Raw genomic sequence first — 20,769 nt, forward strand, 5'->3', positions numbered from 1 at the left:
GCGGGAAAGTAAAAGGGTGCCCCATGCAAAACATGCAGACATGACGGAAAAAAGATTGGAGAAGTCTATGGATAGCAGGCTCCTCGGCATGGAAAATGGAATAAAAGCACCTCCCCGTGGCTGGAAGTTGAGCAGCACCTCCAGATGCCAGAGATGAAAAGGGGAAGGCCTTTACCTTATCTGTGTATTGTATGTCGCTGTTCACTGTGTAAAAAGGCATTGAATGTCTGCCTATATGTGTACTGCAATCCTTTCTGAGTCCCTCCGGGGAGATAAAGCAGAATATAAATAAAGATGATAATTATTATTATTATTATTCACTCCCCACGTGAAACTACACTACAGCTGACCATTCAACACTCTCTGGATGTACCCTTAGCTTCTAGTTTTCCCCCAACCACTGGCCAGATCATTCTGTTGCTGGTGGAAAGTGAGAGGGGGGAATTATTGAACAAGGGATCCCACAATAGGCTCGAATGAATTCCCTCATGAAGTCCCCTTCAACCACCACTCCAAAATTCCCCAAAATAAGTAGAGCCAGACCCTGGAGGGGTTGCATAAGCACATTTTTCTTCCTACTTGCACCATCACAATAAGTGGAAATCAGCCTCAAATGGTTTGCCCTAACAAAACAAAACAAAAACCCAGAAGAAACCCATTAACCCAGCTTCTCGCCCCTCTGTCACACTTGCAAAGCCCATCAGAGCACCCAAGCACTCACTGTCAGAAAATATCTGGACCCATCAAGACATCCAGGAATTCAGTCATCCCAAACAGGGAACAGTGTTCTCGGGGACAATCCTGTCAGGTACCCATTATCTCCAGATCTTGCCTTTATTCCATTCCCAGCCCCTCCCAAAGAGGCGGACACACCAGGCAACAGACAGCTTCAAATTCAACCATTGGCAGTTTATTGAACTTTCTATCAGACTACTCAGCCAATCAGTGGCCGAGATCTACAAACCTTTAATCTTTCTGCCTATTAATAGGCAGGAATGGACAAGCCCCATAGCCCAATAAAACCATTGATCCTGGAACTACAGCAATCATCTCCATTTTCATGTTCTCAAATGTGTATAGAATCTCTATATTATAATCGTGTTTGTGCATAGAAAAAACATGCTGAATTTGGAGACTGTTATCCTCCAGTGTCTGCTCTGGCCATTTCGTAACAAAGAGATTTCTGTCCCTGCCTTCAACTCTTGAGAGTTTCGTTGGACCAATTGGAAGCTGTAGCACACCAGGAGAACCCAGGATTTCGGACAAGAGGATGAAGGAAGCATTTGGTTACATCCCTGCAGCCAGATGCAAAATGATTACCCAAACTGATCTTAGTAGATTATGTAATCATTCTCTGTTTAGTTATAGAGACACAGCCAGATACTTATCTGATTATCAGCACCACTCTCCACCAGTAAAAGACAGACCATGGGGGATGTAGTTGCTCAGGGGTTAAAGTGGCGGTGGTTGTGAATTGGCGACAACAGAAGTGAAGGGAACACCAACCTGTGCAACATTGTTTTAAAAAAGATATACAAAGGCATATAAGATGGATACCAGCCAGTGTGTTTCTAATGTGTACACTGATGAAGAAACATCCCATGGGGTTTACAATCACAATATGAAGAAATCTGTGTTGATACTCCAAACTGGAGTTTGACTTCTATGCATCTTCCTTTTTCTTTTCACTGATTCAAAATATTCCTGTAGGAAATGAAATAACAAGACATTGTAATAATATTATGAATCCCAGATGATGCACTCATCTGATTCTGTTGCACTATTATACTCTTGGTTAAATATTAGCTGCCCAGAAAAATACAGTAACTCCCTGAGACATTCATCTGCACCCTAAGATTTGGCAATCCCTCAAGTGATGCAACCAGTATTAAGGATACCATGGAGATGGGAGGCAATATGTGTACTTACAAACACATATCAGTAATTAGAAAAAAATCTGGGAGGGAGAGGGAGAGGGAGAGGGAGAGGGAGAGGGAGAGGGAGAGGGAGAGGGAGAGGGAGAGGGAGAGGGAGAGGGAGAGGGAGAGGGAGAGGGAGAGGGAGAGGGAGAGGGAGAGGGAGAGAAGGGGCCACTAAGATGGGGCCAGGAAGACATCTTTCAACCATATCTCCTTTACCATCAGATGGGAGCACTCCCCCCACCCACCCCCCAAGGTCTAACTGCCATTCTGGAGCAGAATGAAGAAGGCGGGGCCAGGAAGACATCTTTCCACCATGTCTCCTGTATCAATTTAATGATATAATAATATATAATAATATTATACTATACTAATATTATAATATATTGTATATATGTAATATTAATAATATTACGATGTAATACAATGTAATAATAATTATAATTCACTATTATAATTGTATATTTATATTACATGCAATATTACTAATAATATTGCAATATAGTCATATTATATAATATATTGTATGTATATATACTTGTAAACCGCCCTGAGTCCCCTTCGGGGTGAGAAGGGCGGGATATAAATGTCGCAAATAAATAAATAAATAAATAAATAAATATAAGATGGGATGCCTGGGGCCAGAAACACCTGAGGAGAAGCCAAAGCTTAATCGAGGTGAAGGGACGCAAGAGGCCACCATCTCTCTTTCTCTCCTCCTGATGGGCTTGTCTTTTTTGGGGCCCTGATCCCCAAGAAGGAAGGAAGGAAAAATGCAAGTGAGGGAGGGAGTCCTAAAGAGAGAGGCCAGGTAGAAATTTGATCAGGGACTGCAATTGGCCCCCGGACGGACTTTGGATATGCCTGATTTAGGGGATCAGAGAATGGTTATGTGAGATAAGGTGTATACACCAATATCTTCTTTGAAAGAGATCCTGTGGTTACTCCTCAGACTTGGACAGCAGAATGTATTGATCCCCTCATTAAATTTGGATCAATTTCTATTATGAAGTAAGTCTGAAAAATGCATACCAGAGACAAAACAGTGATCTTTTCTGCAAAAGACCTTGCAATGAGAGGAGAATGCCCTTCTGCTCTACTTCTCAACCAAAATTGCATACACATTGTATTTTCACAGAAGGGTAGAAGAGTTGGCAATGGAACAGAGCCAGACAAACTGGCACACACAAAGGTATGACATCTAAACTGCTGCTTCCATCAGAGGAGCTGTTTTTCAATACTATCACAATGAGGAAGATTTCCCAAAACACTCACTGCAGACAAAGCCTAAAGCAGTTCATTTCACTCTTTTCCTTGCTACTTCTGTGAATGAATTGGTCACCCATGCATGTGCTCCAGTAAAGCACTTGAGGCAGAGCCAAACATACTTTAAGAATAAAGCAACTGAAGAACTAGAGTGCTCCTTTCTCAAAGGAAAGGCAGTTGCTAGGGAAGATTAAAAATCTCTCAAGGGAACTGCATGTTGTCATCAGCCCAAGGCCTTCACAGTAGTTGAGCTGCTTGTTTGGTAAAAAGAGATTCACTACAACAAAAGAAACGGGGCACAGGACATCTTCTTTAACCAAGAGAGATAGTAAACCAGGCCAAAGCCAGAGAAGGATAAAACTCATTATGCTGTCCTAGAAAAGTTTTCTAACACTTTCCCTCCACCACCATATACCATAAAATAAGTCCTTTTCTAGATGTATAAAACTTGCAGTTCTGCAGCTTGAACTCTTCCTGTTTGCATAATGGTCCTTAGTAAAACCTGAATTGGTCAAAAGGTTTCATACACACTATCATAACTAAATCAGGTACAAGGAAAGCATTTATTCTGTTCATTCACATTACTGGGGCACCAAAGGAAAAGGAATAACCAAAAGTCCCAGAGGCTGTAACCATGACAGTCGGATCATGGCTGACAGAGGCTATCTAAGCTAGCATTTCTCAACCTCTTTAATTGTGCAGCCCTGACTTTGAAAGTAGTTGTTCTACTCCAGAAACTTCCGTTTTTGTGACCGGGGGGGGGGGGGGGGGGGGCAGGAAGACATCATGCCAACCTGTCTCCTAAGTCATCAGTTAGGAGCCCCTCCCAACAAGGAATAACTGCCACTCTGGGACCAGAGTGAAGAACCAGGGGGGCAGGAAGATATGATTCCACCATGTCTCCTGTGTTATTATGACAATATAATATCGTATAATGTTGATATTGTGCTGTGCTAGTGATGTGATATATAGTATGTACATGTGGTATTGATGGTGATATTGTAGTGTGCTACAGTGTGATAGTGATAGTAATACACTATTATAATTGTGTATTGTGTGTTGCATGTGGTATTGCTAGTGGTGTTGCTGCATGGTGGTGTAGTGCAGTGTGGTGGTGTATGATGCTTATGTTGTGCTGTACCAGTAATGTAATGTATTGTAAGTACTACCTATAACTTGTAAGCCACCCTGATTCCCCTTTGGGGTGAGAAGGGTGGGATATAAATATCGCTAATAAATAAATAAACCTGCAAGGGAGTGTCAGAGGGGTCACCAAAAACCATCAGAAAACACATACTTCTGAAGGTCTTAGGAACCCCTTTAGCAGAGAAGGCTGAAGATCTCTCTGTCTGTCCTTCTCTTCCTTTTTGGAAACAGGCAGTTAATCTTCTCACCAAAAGCCCTCCTCCTGGTGTGATTGGCTGGCCTCTCAGCCAAGGGGAGGGCTGTTTCTGAGACTCCAAGCAGGGAGGGAGGAGCAGGCATGCTCGGCACATGGCAGCGTTCTGCACTTGCACGAGTGAGGGAGAACTCGCAAGGCTGGAAAGAGGCTCACACTACTGAGTCCCTTCAAGGCAGGGGGGAAAGTGAAAAATTTGGTCCAGTGAATGAAAATACATCCTGCATATCAGATATTTACATATTTACATTATGATCTATAACAGTAGCAAAATTACAGTTATGAAATAGCAACAAAAATATTTTATGGTTGGGGGTCACCACAACTTGAGGGGTCAAGGCATTAAGAAGGTTGAGAACCACTGATTAAAGCCTTTGCACATGCAAAAAAAATAGTTCAGGCCATTCTGCATGAAGATCAACCACTGTAACAGACATCAAACATTGGAAACGTGCTTCAAAAACTTCCACCACGATCCATATGTAACCAGCTCCATGAAAGGAGAAACAGCACCCAGTGCCACTACCATGGTACAGTCCCAAGAAAATAAGCATAATGTTCTCTGTGACTAGACACCCTGAAGCAGTAATAGCTTTGGGGAGCAACAAGTGGAGTGTTCATTGGACCAAGTAAATAAGCAAGTAGCAGTTACAAGGAGCAGGTTTTGCCACTCACTTGGGCCCCTTCCACACTGCATATATATCCCAGGATCTGATCGCAGATTATCTAGCAGTGGAGACTCATATAATCCAGTTTAAAGCAGATAATCTGGGATCATATCCTGGGGATATAGGGCAGTGCAGATGGGCCTTAGTTGCCTTACCCTTTAGACCAGTGGTTCCCAAACTTATTTGGCCTACCACCCCCTTTCCAGAAAAAATATTACTCAGCGCCCCCTGGAAAGGGGGCGTGGCTTAGAGGGGTGGGCATGGCTCCTGCTCAAGAGGAGGACTGAGCCTCTCCCCTAGTCCAAGATGCAGGGCTGGGAGGGGGAGGTGGGCGGGGCCACAAATGGGCGGCCAGGACTGGGATGGGTGGAGTTATGAGCTCTGAGACAGGGCTGAGCTTCTATCCCTGTCCTGCGGCGCCTGCCAGGACATAGGGGGCGGGTCTAGAGGAGGGGGCGGGGCCTCTTCCCAAGTGCCTGACGGGGCTGAACCTTACTGCGCCAAAATGCTAATGTGCATGTGTGTAAAAGAAATCCCTTGAAAGATTCTTGCAAAGAAAGAGCTCTGCAAAAAGGGAGCTGACTTTTTGCAGAGAGACAAGCCACGCCTAAAACAATGTATCGGTTTGATGGCAGTTGGCAGGCTTTGTCAGTTGGGAATCTGAGCTTGCAGGGAGAGCACAGAAATGGAGAAGCTCTCTAGCTACGGTCAAGTAGCAGTTTAAATATGCTATGCTGTATATATTGAATGCTGATTGATTAGTTATTGATCTTATGCAACTACATGGACATTGTATGATTGCAGAACTGTTTATTTAATTTCAACTCAACAAGCAACAGTAAAGTTCTTTTGTTCTTTCAATTCCTCTGCCTGGTGTGAGTCTTTTGCACATGGTGTTAACTGGACGCTGCTGGATTCCGCTATACACACTCGATAACAAACCTCTATACCCCGCCCCCGTGTTCTAACAAGCACCTCAGGGGAGGTATACAGAGGCTCAGCCCTGTCTCGCGCTCTTGGAAGGAGGCCCCGCCCCCTTCCCTAGCTCCGCCCTCTGTGTCCCAACAAGCACCTCAAGAGAGGTATAGATTATCAGCCCTGTCTTGGGAAGAAGCCACACCCACTCCTCTAGCTCCGCCCCCTGTGTCCTAACAGGCACCTCAGGTGCTCAGTCCTGTCTCGGGCACTTGGGAAGAGGCCCCGCCCTCCCCTGGCCCCACCCCATGTCCTAATAGGTGCTATCACCGCCCCCCTGGATTGCTGCCATGCCCACCAGGGGGCGGTAGCGCTCACTTTGGGAATCACTGCTTTAGACCAAAACTTTCCAAGCATATTATGTTGTTTGGCACACTTTTGAAACATGCATCATTTTGCGACACAGTCCTTCAATTTTACTAGCAAAGTAAGGTTACACCAAACCCTTCTAATAGATATGGACACATACATTCAGGTAAAAACAGAAGGCAACTCTGCCTGTTCCCACACCTCTTTTTTACATTTAACAGATGGAAACGGTTACATCCTTATTTAATCTCATTTCGCATATGAATAACTACTTCTTGCTCTGCAAAAAATGAGTCAATCTGCTGTATTCTATACTCATATACAATGGAACAATGTGTTCAATTACTTAACTACAAAAGTACCTAAACATTCATTACTTCATTATATGAGTTACAAACATTTTTAGGCCCATAATTTCGGAAACACCCTCAAAAATTATCCCCCCCCTTCCCTAAGTTCATAATGAGTATCGAAACATTTTTTTCATTGATTGCACAGGCCTAATAGTCATGATTAAATATGTGAAAGGATGTCATAGGAAAGAGAGAGCAGGATTGTTCTCTGCTGTCCTGGAGACTTAGGCTCTTTCCACATAGCTAAATAAAATCCCACCTTATCTGCTTTGAAGAGGGATATATGGCAACGTGGACTCAGATAACCCAGTTCAAAGCAGATACTGTGGGTTAGACTGCCTTGATATTCTGGATTACATTGAAGGGACAACTTTTGCCTATGTGGTTTTGCCTCTGCATATGCCCCTCCCTTCCTGTGAGCTGATACCTTTCTCCAGAAAGTTCCGAGGCGAGAAGAAAGCTGAGAGTAAACAAGTGAGGTCACAGGTATCATTTATGCCAAGTAGGTGTGGAAGGTGAGGAAGACCCTCAGCCATTGGTCAATTTTAGATAAGCCAAATGTATATATTCTTTGTTTGATGCGACATGCTTTTGTGACAGCCATTTGCATAGTACGGACCCATTAAAGTGGGTGCCTACGGCTGTTTGCCTTATCATTAGCTGTGATAACAATAAAAGGCTTGTTTTATTGCTTTCTTGGAATTTTCTCCTTTACTTCCTCTCCGAATACGCTGACGAACAAGGTCAGTCTCTTACAATATGGCTGTGTGGAAGGGCCCTAGGACTCGGAACAAAAGGTTCAAGTTACAGGAAAGGGGATTCCCCCTGAACATTAGGAAAGACTAATTGACCATATGAGGAGGGAGGAAGCTTGTTTTCTGCTGCTTTGGAGACTAGGATGTGCAACAATGGCTTCAAAGTACAAGAAAGGAGATTCCACCTGAACATTAAGAAGAACTTCCTAACTGTGAGAGCTGTTCAGCAGTGGAATTTTGTCCAGGAGTGTGGTGAAAGCTCCTTCTTTGGAGGCTTTTAAACCATTGGATCCTCAACTTGTGGGTCCCCAGGTAGTTTGGCCTCCAACTCCCAAAAATCCCAGTCAGTTTACCAGGATTTCTGGTAACTGAAAGTCAAAACATCAGGGGACCCACAGGTTGAGAACCAGTTTTAAGCAGAGGCTGGATGGCCATCTGTCGGGGGTGCTTTGAATGCGATTCTCCTGCTTCTTGGTAGGAGGTTGGACTGGATGGCCCACAGGGTCTCTTCCGATTCTATGATTCGAAGAGCTGTTCAGCAGTGGAACTCACTGCCTCGGAGTGTGGTGGAAGCTCCTTCCTTGGAAGCTTTTAAACAGAGGCTGGATGGCCATCTGCTAGGGGTGCTTTAATTGTGCTTTTCCTCCATAACAGGAGATTAGACTAGATGGTCCACGTGGTGTCTTATACTAACTCTATTATTCTATGATTTTTGTTTAAATCATTTTATTGGTGCTTTCCTAAAAGTATAATACACATAAATAGTGATATAAAAACAGACAGTACTACACATAAAGACATCTGCATGATATAAACCTCGTGATGCCCCCAGTTAGACAGACAAGAGAGAAGAGGGGAAAAGAGAAGAAAAAGAAAAAAGGAAAGAAATAATGAAATGACAACAAATAACATATAACAATATACACATATGCAGCCCTGTGTGTATATATATATGTGTGTGTGTGTATTCATACATATATGTCACACCCTCCGCTCCTACCCCCTATTGTGCACATAGATATTAACTTCCATCTGATGCCTGATGTCATTTACATTTTAAGCCATCCATGGTTAATTATTTTATTCTGTGAATCCAGCCTTTGCATCTCCTTATCTTTGATACAGTAGAGTCTCACTTATCCAACATAAACAGGCCGGCAGAACACTGGATAAGCGAATATGTTGGATAATAAGGAGAGATTAAGAAGAAGCCTATTAAACATCAAATTAGATTATGATTTTACAAATTAAGCACCAAAACATCATGTTATACAACAAATTTGGCAGAAAAGGTAGTTCAATATGCAGTAATGCTACATAGTAATTACTGTATTTACGAATTTACCTCCAAAATATCATGATGTATTGAAAACATTGACTACAAAAATACATTGGATAATCCAGAATGTTGGATAAGCGAGTGTTGGATAAGTGAGACTCTACTGTATTTATATTTTGCATATGCATCTTAAATCAAAATCTTAACATTTACACTCTTTAAATAATTATTGATTAGCTCCCAGTTTGCTTGTTTTTTTTGGTCTACCTTGATTTTTTGCTAATAAATATGTTACCCTATGCATCTTCATAATCTCAAAGATTTTGTTGTACCACCTGTTAATTTCCGGGATTTCTTTGTCTTTCAATAGTTTGGCGTACACCATCCTTGAGGCTGTCACCAAATAATTAAATGGGATTTCCTTATTTTTATCTTCCTTGATGTCTAATAAGCCTAGTAAATAATATTTTGGGTCCATCTTTATATTAATTTGTATCATCTTTTGTATCTTATTGTGTATCTTGGTGCAATAAGTCTTTGCTTTTTTGCATGACATTCTATGATTCTTACTCAGTGCACTTTCTGGGCAGGGCGGGAAGGCTGCGGATGCAACGAACAACTCCCAACAGTGTTTGAACAAGGCCTTTGCCACTCTAGATTTCGACGGCATCCGAGAGGGGCCAGAAAAGTAAGCGCGCGGGAGCGGTCTCCTCTCTTTGGCTCAGGGAGTAAGGCTAAGGGGAGGCCATTCACCGCTGCAGCCTCTCTCCGTTCGGGCAGATTTGTCCCGGAGGAAGGACGCCACAAGCCTCCGTCTGCCAAGCAACCGCGCTACCGAAGAGGTATGCCAGCCGGTCCAACCTTCCCAGCACCCAAGCGGCTGAGCAGCTGCCGGAAGCCTATTTATAGCGTTGCCGGATACGCGCTTGCGTCATGGAGCGCGAGGCCGCGCGTGGACGTAATGGGAACGTGACCCACGTACGGCGGCGCGCTATTTTTAAGGCAGCTGAAGAAAAGCGGCGTGGGCGAGGCAGGTGCTTGTCTTTGGGTCTTAGTTCCTGAAGAAATATTGGGATGGAAAATAGGCTGGTGGCCAAAAGATCCTTATAAACAAGGTCTTACAACCGACTGATGCCAAAAAGAATGCTTTATTTATTATTTAAGGCCCCTCCACGATCTGAAACAGCCCTGAACTCCTAACTTCTAATGATTGACATATATAAAAATTATATTAAGACAGTAATGACCTGCTAGCTCAGTATGTGAGTCTGGATCTACACCAAGCATGGCCAAACAATTGGAAGTTGAAGACCAAAACACCCAAAGGGCTGAAGTTGCTCATATTTAAACTGTCATATAATGCAGATTAACTGCATTGAACTAGATTGAATAATAATAATAATAATAATTTTATTTATTACCTGCCTCTTCTTGAGAATAATTGGAACACATAAACATTGTCAAAATACATTTGGCAAGTTTCTTTATATAGCACCTAAAAGATATTTCCAGATACAAGAGTACAGAAGTTTCTTGACAAATCAAGGGCGCAGATTGTCTCACATAGGACAGGAAGTTTGGATGTCAAGGGATGGTAATTTTTCTGTTGCTATTACAGTTGAAATTGTATTGCTTAGATTATTACAGTATAGTGGTATAGTTCAATATAGTAATATATAATGCTAATATTGTGCTATGCTAATAATATAATATATTGTATGTACATACAGCTACTCTGCGTCCCCTTTAGGGTGAGATATAAATGTAATAAATAAATGTAGTAAATGAATAAATAAATAATTTTAGACTTAGGCTCGCCCAAAGTCTGAAATGACTTGAAGGCACACAACAACAACAACAACAATCCTAATTCACTTGACTATCTCATTGGCCAGAAGCAGGCCCACACTTCCCATTGAAATCCTGATAGGTTTATGCTGGTTACAATTGTTTTCATTTTTAAATATTGTATTGTTCTTTCATTGTTTTTGTTGTTTTGCACTACAAATAAGACATGTGCAGTGTGCATAGGAATTTGTTCTTTTTCCCCCTAAATGATAATTCGGCCCCTCCACAATCTGAAGGATTGTGGACCGGCCCTCTGCTTTAAAAGTTTGAGGACCCCTGGCTTAGATGTTACAGTTCTTTGTCTCTTAGTGCCCACAGGGCCAAAGAGAGGAGTGACCTCTGCCAGTGCTGATATTTTCCCCAGACCATCTTAACTGGCAAGAATATAAATATCTTGAAAAGAGTGGGCCTATAACTCTGTTATTTTTGTTTTCTCCAGTTTGATTTTAGCACCTTTGCCTGATCCAGCAGAGCTTTGAAAGTTTGCATGATATATTTTGTGTATTTTGGATTAGTCCAATAAAGGTATTACTCTTTTGTGTATTTTGGATGTTGTTATACAGCCAAAACAGCTACCCCTGGATATGTCTGTCTCAGATATTACCCTGTTGTTAGCAATGCTGATGAAATCATTCCAGAAGTTGAGAATGACATTTGTAGATGGTCCATACTTCACATGTGTACAATAGAGTTGGAAGGACTATAGTTTATAAACAAGCATCTTGGTATCCTTACAAATTCCCGATCCTCAAACACTCCTTGTTTTGAGAAACTGCATGCCCACCATTATACAGACATCTCTTCCTTTCCCCTCACCCCTAACCAGTTTGTGGGAATAAAGAGAACTAAGACCACTAGCTTATCTTTATCCTCCTCCTAAGCAAAGTCATCCAGACAGCAGAACAAGAATACATAGGATTTTTTTTTTTGGGGGGGGGGGGGGCTTGCAAAATAGCTTCCACTTCCATTCCATTCCAAGAGCTTCCACTTCCATTCATGATAAACTCCAACCAATTGCACTTTGCAGTTATAGAGGTAAAGGTTTTCCCTTGACGTTAAGTCCAGTCGTGACCGACTCTGGGGGTTGGTACTCATCTCCATTTCTAAGCCGAAGAGCTGGCATTGTCCATAGACACCTCCAAGGTCATGTGGCCGGTATGACTGCATGGAGCGCCGTTACCGTTGCAGTTATGCTATGATTCAAAAGACCAAACAGTGTAGTGGTTAGAATATTTGACTAGGAAAATGGAAACTGTGTTTGCTGAGCCATCAAACCGGTGGGGTGACCTTAGGTCAGGCTCTGACTCACACTGTATTCTACCTCACAGGCTGCCAGGATAAAGTGGAGAAGTAAGAGGAGTATGCTACCTTGGGCACATTGGTGAGCAGAGGGGAGGCGTACATTTCGTAAGGTACCAGAGCTTATCTAATATTGGAAACTAAGCAGGAACAGCCTTGGATGGGAGACCACCAACGAATGCCTGGAGCAGTAGGCCATATTTCAGAGCAAGGAACTTGTAAAACTACCACAGAGTGTTCCTTGCTGAAGAAAACTATGACATGTATGAGGTCATTATAAGTTAACAAGCATCTTCAAGGCATACAACATTCACAAGAGTAGAGGACAATACTTCTAAAGTATTGAGTATCCTAAAAATCCTTGGGAGCAGAAATTCTCTAGATATTTAAACATTCACACACACACATATATATATGGATGCATCTTGGAGATGGAACCCATGCCTAAATAAAAATTTATTTATGTTCCATACACACCTTATACACATAGCCTGGAGGTAAATTTTTTAAAAACCACGGTTTTAAAAATTAATTTTGTGCATGAAATGAAATAAAGCAAAGATGTCACTGGGTGCATCTGCAGAATGAATGCCAATTAGCCAGCACTTTACCTGCTATGGCTCCATGCTATGGAATCATGGGAGTTGTAGTTTGCAATGTCTATAGCCTTCTCTGCCCAAAAGTGTTGGTGCCTCGCCAAACTACAACACTCAGGCAGAGGATTGCAGTGCATAAGTAGCACCATTTTCTTCCCATATTTGGAAACACCCTAATTGTTCACTGGGTTTTTTGGGTTTTTTTTCATGAAAGTGGCTCTATAAAGCCATAGATGCAGTTAATTTTACTTGAGGAACAAAACAGTATCATTTCAATGCAGTATTTATTTTGTACTGAGTAGAATTTTTTTTATCAACGCTTTCATTGCTATTGGCTAAAAATGCGTTAACACTAACTTTAAACAAAAATCTGTTCCCAGTTTGAAAGTATTATTTCCTGTTTCACTGTGCAGTACTTACTTTAAAAGTGGTTGTTATACTCCAGAAACTTTGTTTTGGTTGGATGTTGAATTGGTTGAGACTCTATGAGATATTAATTGAAAAAATAGAGCAAAATGTGCTTGCAGGATGTCCGGCAAAAACAAAGTTTTTGCAGTCTGATAAACTTTTTTCCCCTGTTTTTATGGCAGAACCAGTTAGGAAATGACATTTATAACCCAGGAAGAAAAAAATTGTGTTACTTACCACAGTATCAATTTCCCACTTGTAGGACACTTCAACCTCTTTTCAAGCATGGAGAGACACTAAGCTCATCACATGAATTAATAATAATAACAACAACAACAACAACTTTATTTTTATACCCCGCTTCCATTTCCCCAAAGGGACTCAGGGCGGCTTACATGGGATCAAGCCCAGGTAAATACAATAAACAAAGTAAAACACGTCAAATGAAAAACACGTGCAGTTAAAAAATTTTAAACATTAACATATAAAAATAAAATGGCAAGCTTAATAAACATGATTTAAACACCAAAATAAAAGTAATAAAACAAACTGGGGAAGTGCACCAAATGATTTTTGTAAACACGAGGTAGTTGATAAAGTGCTGCGGTTTTTGAGAGAGCAACTTGGGATGGGACTGGACCTTGTGGCTATATCAAGTTGACAAAGTTAAACTACTTCCGGATGTCATGCATAGCCCTCCCTCGTTGAAAAGAGGAAGAAGTGTCCTGAAAGGAGACCTCAGAACACGAGCCAGCAATCGTGTTAAGAGATTCTACCTTTTATCACACTTTACTATCGCACTTAAATGCTCCCATTAGAAAATGCATAAGGATGTGGGTGAACTACAACTCCCAAAATCGTGAGTCAGTCCTCCCCAAAGCCCACCAGTTTTCACAGTTGGCCACATTGCGCCTGTGCATCCAGTTTGGTTCAGATCCATAATCAGTGGGGGTCACAGAATTCTCTGGATGCAGGGAGAACTACAATTACTATCATGTTAGGTCAGTCCCCGTCCCCCCCCCAAAACCTCAACAGTATTCAAAGTTGGTTATTTTGAGTATTTGTGTCAAATTTCGTCCAGATCCATCATTGCTTGAGTACACTGTGCTCTCTAGATGTAGGTGAACTACAACTCCAAAACTCAAGGCCAATGCCCACCAAAACCTTCCAATGTGTTCTGTTGGTCATTGGAGTTCTGTGTGCCAAGTTTGGTTCAATTCCATTGCTGGTGTAGTTCAGAATTTTCTTTGATTGTAGGTGAACTGCAAATCGCAACAACTACAACTCCCAAATGACAAAATCAATTCGATCCCCCCCCCCCCCATCCGACCAGTGTTTAAATGTGAGCATATCGGGTATTTGTGCCAAATTTGGTCCAGTGAATGAAAATACACCCTACATATCAGATATTTACATTACGATTCATAACAGTAGCAAAATTAGAGTTATGAAATAGCAATGAAAATAATATTATGGTTGGGGGTCACCACAACATGAGGAACTGTATTTAGGGGTCAAGGCATTAAAAAGGTTGAGAACCACTGCTCTAAACTGACATCCATTGTATTGAGATATCAAAATCTATTTCAGCCCATTATTGTTTGCCTCATCGCATTCCTTCCCGTTTGAACCCTTCTTAGGAGCAGATCAATAAACGGACACAAACTTCAAAACAATCCAATGACAGTTTATTAAAGTTTCCCGCCACCGCAATGCTGCAAGCTGCAATGACATGGGATGGAGCCCTGGACCAACTAGGGAATGGATTATTTATTTATTTAATACATTTATATCTCACCCTTCTCAGCCCGAAGGGGACTCAGAGCGGCTTACAAATTAAATTTACATACAATATATTATTAGCATAGCACAGTACTGGCAATAAATTACTATATTGTACTATATTAATATATTGTAATATTATTAGTAATATTACAAGTAATATATAATATATAATTAATATTAATATATTGTATTATTAGTATTATATTGTATTACAAAATAATATTTCTATTATTATTACTGGCTCCTACTCAGGCATTTTCTGGATCAATTAGAAACTAATGTGGTACAGTAGAGTCTCACTTATCCAAGCTAAACAGGCCGGCAGAACCTTGGATAAGTGAATATCTTGGATAATAAGGAGGGATTAAGGAAAAGCCGATTAAACATCAAATTAGGTTATGATTTTACAAATTAAGCACCAAAACATCATGTTATACAACAAATTTGAAAGCAAAAGTAGTTCAATACGCAGTAATGCTATGTAGTAATTACTGTGTTTACGAATTTAGCACCAAAATATCACAATGTATTGAAAACATTGACTACAAAAAATGCGTTGGATAATCCAGAACGTTGGATAAGTGAGACTCTACTGTATATTGAAAATATTGACTACAAAAATGCCTTGGATAATCCAGAACCTTGGATAAGCGAGCCTTGGGATAAGTGAGACTCTACTGTATTCTTAAATACCTGTCAAAAAGCAAGATGAATGTGTTGCCGGCAATTAAATTTCCACGTGTGAGTCTGATGGGGAGGCAGAACAAGAGGGGCGATTTAAAGGGACAGTCACCCATGCTTCCCCTCTCAATGTGATGAGGTGGATAGTGTAATGAAACACTACTCTTCCCAAAAAAAACCCATCCCGGGGGGAAAACCGATCACATCGTTAACAGCTCTAGCAGTAAATGCTTTACAATGTTGAGATAAATCTGCCAGTGCTCTATTCCTCCATAGTCTGTAGTGGGAATGCCACAGGAGGTGCAACTGCAACCCGAAACACGTTGACAAGACAGCCAGACTCACAGGATTGATTCGGGCTAAACTCTAGCCTATGTAGCTGAGCTTCTACTCTTTTGTCCTAAAGGTTCAGGAGCGCGCGCAGCCGCCGCGCGGAGAGCCCGCCCCGCCCCCCGGGGGTATCCCCGCGCGCAGCCCCGCTTCCCTCCATTGCGTCAAGGCCGTCCCGGGGCAGCCCCTGCCGTCCCCGCCCCGCCCGACCCAGCCAGGCCGGGGAATCCCCGCCCAGGGCCCCTGCTGGAACAAGGCAGCCCCCCCCCCCTCCCCCCTCCCTGCCCCGTCGCCCAGCAGCAGCAGGAAGCGCGTGGCGCTGGCGGATGCGCCGGGCTATAAATATCTCCCGCTCGCGCTATATTAGGCTCGTCCGGCCCGGGCTCCGCTCCGCTCCCGAAATAGCTCCTCGTTTACGTGAGCGGCGGGCGGGCCGAGCACCAGCGCCCACCCAGGCCGGCCTCGCGCAGCCACTCAGGGCCTTGGGTGGGCGGGGCCTCTGCCGCGCGCGCGCCTCCGTCACCCGCCGAAAAGCCCGTGGGGACTAAATTTAGCCACTCCATTTGCGTCAGTCACGCGCTCGCCTTTGCGTCAAGCCGGCTTTGGCCCCGCCCCGCTTGAAACGGAGTCCTCGGCGCCCCGCCTTGGGATTGGCGGGTTGGTCACGCGGTCGCGAAGGCCCCGCCCCTTTTGGGTTCCTAGCTGGGAAGAGCAGTAAGAGGAAAGCGGGCTCAATATGCGCTCCCATTCTCTGGCCTTTCCCGCCTCCGAAGGCTTCCCTGGAGCTGCCCTGTCATAAAATCTGTACACACACATATATAAACGGGCCAGGATTAAGGCCGCACACTTTCTCCACACCTCGGATAAACTCTTCTTGACTGACATGACCATTGGCTCCACCGAAGGGCCACAAAGCGTCTCTCTTTTGCCTGAGACTCCACAGAAATGCTAGAAGTGGCCAGAGTGTATTCGAGGTGAGTGATGTGCAAGAGAGCGAGGAGAAAGAAAAAGAGAAGCAGCCTCATTGGGAGTCGGATCCATATCGCTTTGGACGGTTTCAACACTATCGCCGACTATGCTCCGATCAAAACGCTTGCTTTCCACTTCTGAGAAGTCATTATTTATATTATTATTAATATTATTATTGTTGTTATTATTATTATTGTGGGAGTAATAAAAGCACAGACGAGCATCGCATCCAACTTTTTTAATGCTCTAGATCTAGAATGTAGAAGCGCCAGGCAAGCTTGAATGGAGTATTCCAAACATACATGTTGTTTTTCATAGCTGGAATCACTGGGCCGCTGTGAGTTTTCCGGGCTGCATGGCCATGTTCCAGAAGCATTCTCTCCTGACGTTTCGCCCACATCTATGTCAGGCATCCTCAGAGGTTGTGAGATCTGTTGGAAACTAGGCAATTGGGGTTTATATGCCTGTGGAAAGTCCAAGGTGAGAGCAAGAACGCGTGTCTGCTCGAGCCAGGTATGAATGTTGCAATTGGCCACCTTGATTAGCATTTAGTAGCCTTGCAGCTTCAAGGTCTGGCTGCTTTCTGCCTGGGTGAATCCTTTGCTAGGAGGTGATTAGCTGGCCCTGATTGTTTCATGTCTGGAATTCCTTTATTTTTTATTTCCTGATTTTAGAATTTTTTAAATATGTATAGCTTTCAAATACTGTTAGTCTGCTTTCTAACAAACACCATGTCAGACTACACAGAAAAGCCATTGACACCCATAAGCATATGGACAATTTCAACAAAAAAGGAGGAAACATGGAAATGAACAAAAACTAAAATCAGGACAGTAAATAAAGAACAGAGGAATTCCAGACCCCCCCCCCCCCCCCAAAAAAAAATCAGGGCGAGCTAACACCTCACAACAAAGGATTCCTCCAGGCAGGAAGCAACCAGACCTTGAAGCTAAAAAGCTATTCAATGCTAATCAAGGTGGCCAATTGAAATATTCACACTTGCCTCAAATAGACAAGTTCTTTCTCCCACAGATATATAAGCCCCACTTTATTATTTATTATTTATTTCCTATATTTATATCCCGCTCTTCTCACCCCGAGGGGGATTCAGAGCGGCTTACAAATCAAATGAACATACAATATATTATTAGCATAGCACAATATAAGCATTAAATTACTATATTGTACTATATCATTATATGGTATTATTATTATTATTATTATTATTATTATTATTATTATTATTTACAGCATTTATATTCCGCCCTTCTCATCCCAAGGGGACTCAGGGCGGATCACATTACACATATAGGCAAACATTCAATGCCTTTTAACATAGAACAAAGACAAGACAAACACAGGCTCCCAGCGGGCCTCGAACTCATGACCTCCTGGTCAGAGTGATTCATTGCAGCTGGTTGCAGCTGGCTTGCTCTCCAGCCTGTAATATATAAAGTATATTTATATTAATATATAAATTAACTTAATATATAATTTAATATATAACTTGAACAGTTTCCAACAGATCCCACAATCTCCGAGTATGGCTGCGATAAATGTGGGCGAAACGTCAGGAGACAATGCTTCTGGAACATGCCCATATAGCCCGGAAAACACAGCAACCCAGTGATACAGTTGTTGCTGCAAACCTAGCTCAGAGGAAGGCTTCTTACGAGGCAGGAAAAAAGACAGGCAGGTTAGATCTGGGAAGAAGGAAAGCTCCGAATCCAAGGAATAGATGCAGGGAAAGTTGCAAGGTGTAGGCTATCCGGAAGTGAGAGGTTTTTCTGTCTCTTCCAGGGAAGCCGCTCCGGCCAAGGGCTTTCCTTCCTTCCTTCGGCGTGGCTGGGCGCTCGCTTGGGCTGCTTCCGCGTCCGAATGCGCGCGCTGGCTGCAGAGGCGCGAGACACACAAGCATTTTTCCCCATCTATCTCTCTCTCTCTCTCTCTCTCTCTCTCTCTCTCTCTCTCTCTCTCTCTCTCTCTCTCTCTCTCTCTCTCTCTCTCTCTCCCTCCCCGCCTGCTTCATTCGCGGGGAGTCACACACACAGGCGAGCGCACAATCGCACACAATCACACGCCCTCTCTTTCTCTCCCCAACCCAGACAGCGGCGGCGGCGGGGCGGGCAAGGGGGCGGGGGTCAGCCGCGTCAGGCTCCCATGGCGTCACGATTGACGTCTCGCATTCCAGCCGCTGCCTGAGAGGCCGCCGGGGCTCCTCGCATAAATGACGTGCGGCGCGCGCGGAGGGAGAGAGCGAGAGAGCGAGAGAGCGCGAGCCAGGCAAAGAGAGGCAGCGCAGTCCGGAGCTCCAAGGTAGAAGGCGCCGATGCCTCGCTTTGGAGCGCCGCGCCTCGCTCGGGACTGAAGGAGACGACGCTTCCCCGGAGCAGCCGAGATCCAACTCTATGTAAAGACGGAACCGCCACCGCAGCCGAGTGAGTCCGAGGAGGGACTAGGACAAAGTTTGGGTCGGAGCAAAGGCTGTGCCCGGTGAAGCAGGACGGGGAGGGGAGGGGTCTGGGTTGGCTTCTCAAGTGGAAAGGGGCTGCTCCATACCATACCCCCCCCCCCCTCCATCTATCACTCGCCTTTCGCCTCCGCCGTTGCCATGGGGACGACGCTCTCCAGGGCCGGAGGAAGAGCAGAGATTTTGATGCCTCCCCGTCCAGGGCGAGACGTAAGCATAAGCAATGGGTCCGAACTGGATGATGGAAGGAGGGAGGGGGGCAGGAGAGGGGGGGGGGAAGATCAACAAAGCGGGCGGGGTTGCAGACAACGGCGCCCCGCAATCCAGCAAGTGGAGCGACGCTCGCAAGTCGCGACTCCAAACTTTTCAAGAGCGCGCGCCGGGTCTCTTCCAATGTGAGCCTCGGGGGGGGGGGGGGAGAGAGAGAGAGAGAGAGAGAGAGAGAGAGAGAGAGAGAGAGAGAGAGAGAGAGAGAGAGAGAGAGAGAGAGAGAGAGAGAGAGATCGGGGAGCGCTCGCTTCCTCCTTCCCCTCCACCGGCTTTGCTGCTCCGTCCTCGCCTCAGGACTAAGCCTCGGAGGAGAGGAAGCGATAGGAAAAGCCAAGAGCAGCCCACTGCCTTTTCCGATTCACTGGGTCGCTGTGAGTTTTCCGGGCTGTATGGCCGTGTTCCAGAAGCATTCTCGCCTGACGTTCCGCCTGCATCTATGGCAGGCATCCTCAGAGGTTGTGGGTTTTTATATCTGGAATGTCCAGAGAGGGAGAAAGTGCTCTTTGTCTGTTTGAGGCAGGTGTGAATGTTTCAGTTGGTCCCCTTGATTAGCATGGATTAGCCTTTCAGTTTCGAGGTCTGGCTGCTTCCTGCCTGGGGGAATGCTTTGTTGGGGCGTGTTAGATGTCCTGCCTGGAATTCCTCTGTTTTCTGAGTGCTGTTCTTTATGTTTCCGATTCAAGACTCTCCTTCTCCTTCTTCTTCTCCTTCCTTGCCAGCAGGTGCTTTTAGCGATGGGGCAATTTGCGGGGAGGGGAGAAGGGGGTCATCCAAAGAGCATACTTCTGCATGGCAAGGGGTTGGAGTAGATGGCCCAGTTCTGTTATTTTATGATTATTCTATGATTCTATGAAAGAGGCAGCAGCAAGGCAGGGATATGCTTGAGCCGGTTTTGTATTGACAGGATTCTCCTCTTGCGACTTTCCTGCTTCTTGGCAGAAGTGGGATGATGGCCCACGAGGTCTCTTCCAACTCTAGGATTCTTTTTGCTTCCCGGAAAGTTTCTGCTTTTGCAGAAAGACTCCGCTTCCCATTGAAAGACAGGCGCGCGCTGCAGGACTCAAGGGTTTTTTTGTTTTGTTTGCGACTTGTTTTGTTTGCGGCGAGTGGACGATTTGGTGGTCCCTCCTCCGCAAAGCCTCTGAGGCCGGTGGACCAAACGGGGACTTGTCCGCTGTTATTCCACTCGC

The 20,769-nt window shown here is 44.2% G+C and overlaps 1 protein-coding gene and 1 long non-coding RNA gene across 3 annotated transcripts in view; one reads left to right on the top strand and one right to left on the bottom strand.

Annotated features, from left to right (window-relative positions):
- Window positions 1-888: 888 nt before the first annotated feature.
- Window positions 889-9,817, bottom strand: LOC134292418 (uncharacterized). Its single transcript, XR_009999662.1, has 2 exons — window positions 9,494-9,817; window positions 889-1,704 (listed from the first exon to the last, which is right to left on the bottom strand). It is a non-coding gene; the product is annotated as an uncharacterized LOC134292418 (long non-coding RNA).
- Window positions 9,818-19,136: 9,319 nt separating this feature from the next.
- Window positions 19,137-20,769, top strand: part of nr4a3 (nuclear receptor subfamily 4 group A member 3) — a 43,177-nt gene continuing 41,544 nt past the window's right edge. Inside the window, exon 1 of one of the 2 annotated variants that reach the window (XM_016994465.2) lies at window positions 19,137-19,277. The gene's annotated coding sequence lies outside the window, so the exon portion shown is untranslated. The remainder of the gene's footprint in view (window positions 19,278-20,769) is intronic. The other variant, XM_008112966.3, reaches the window with a different exon arrangement.

Source organism: Anolis carolinensis, chromosome 6, assembly GCF_035594765.1.
Source record: "Anolis carolinensis isolate JA03-04 chromosome 6, rAnoCar3.1.pri, whole genome shotgun sequence".
NCBI classification, from domain to species: domain Eukaryota; kingdom Metazoa; phylum Chordata; class Lepidosauria; order Squamata; family Dactyloidae; genus Anolis; species Anolis carolinensis.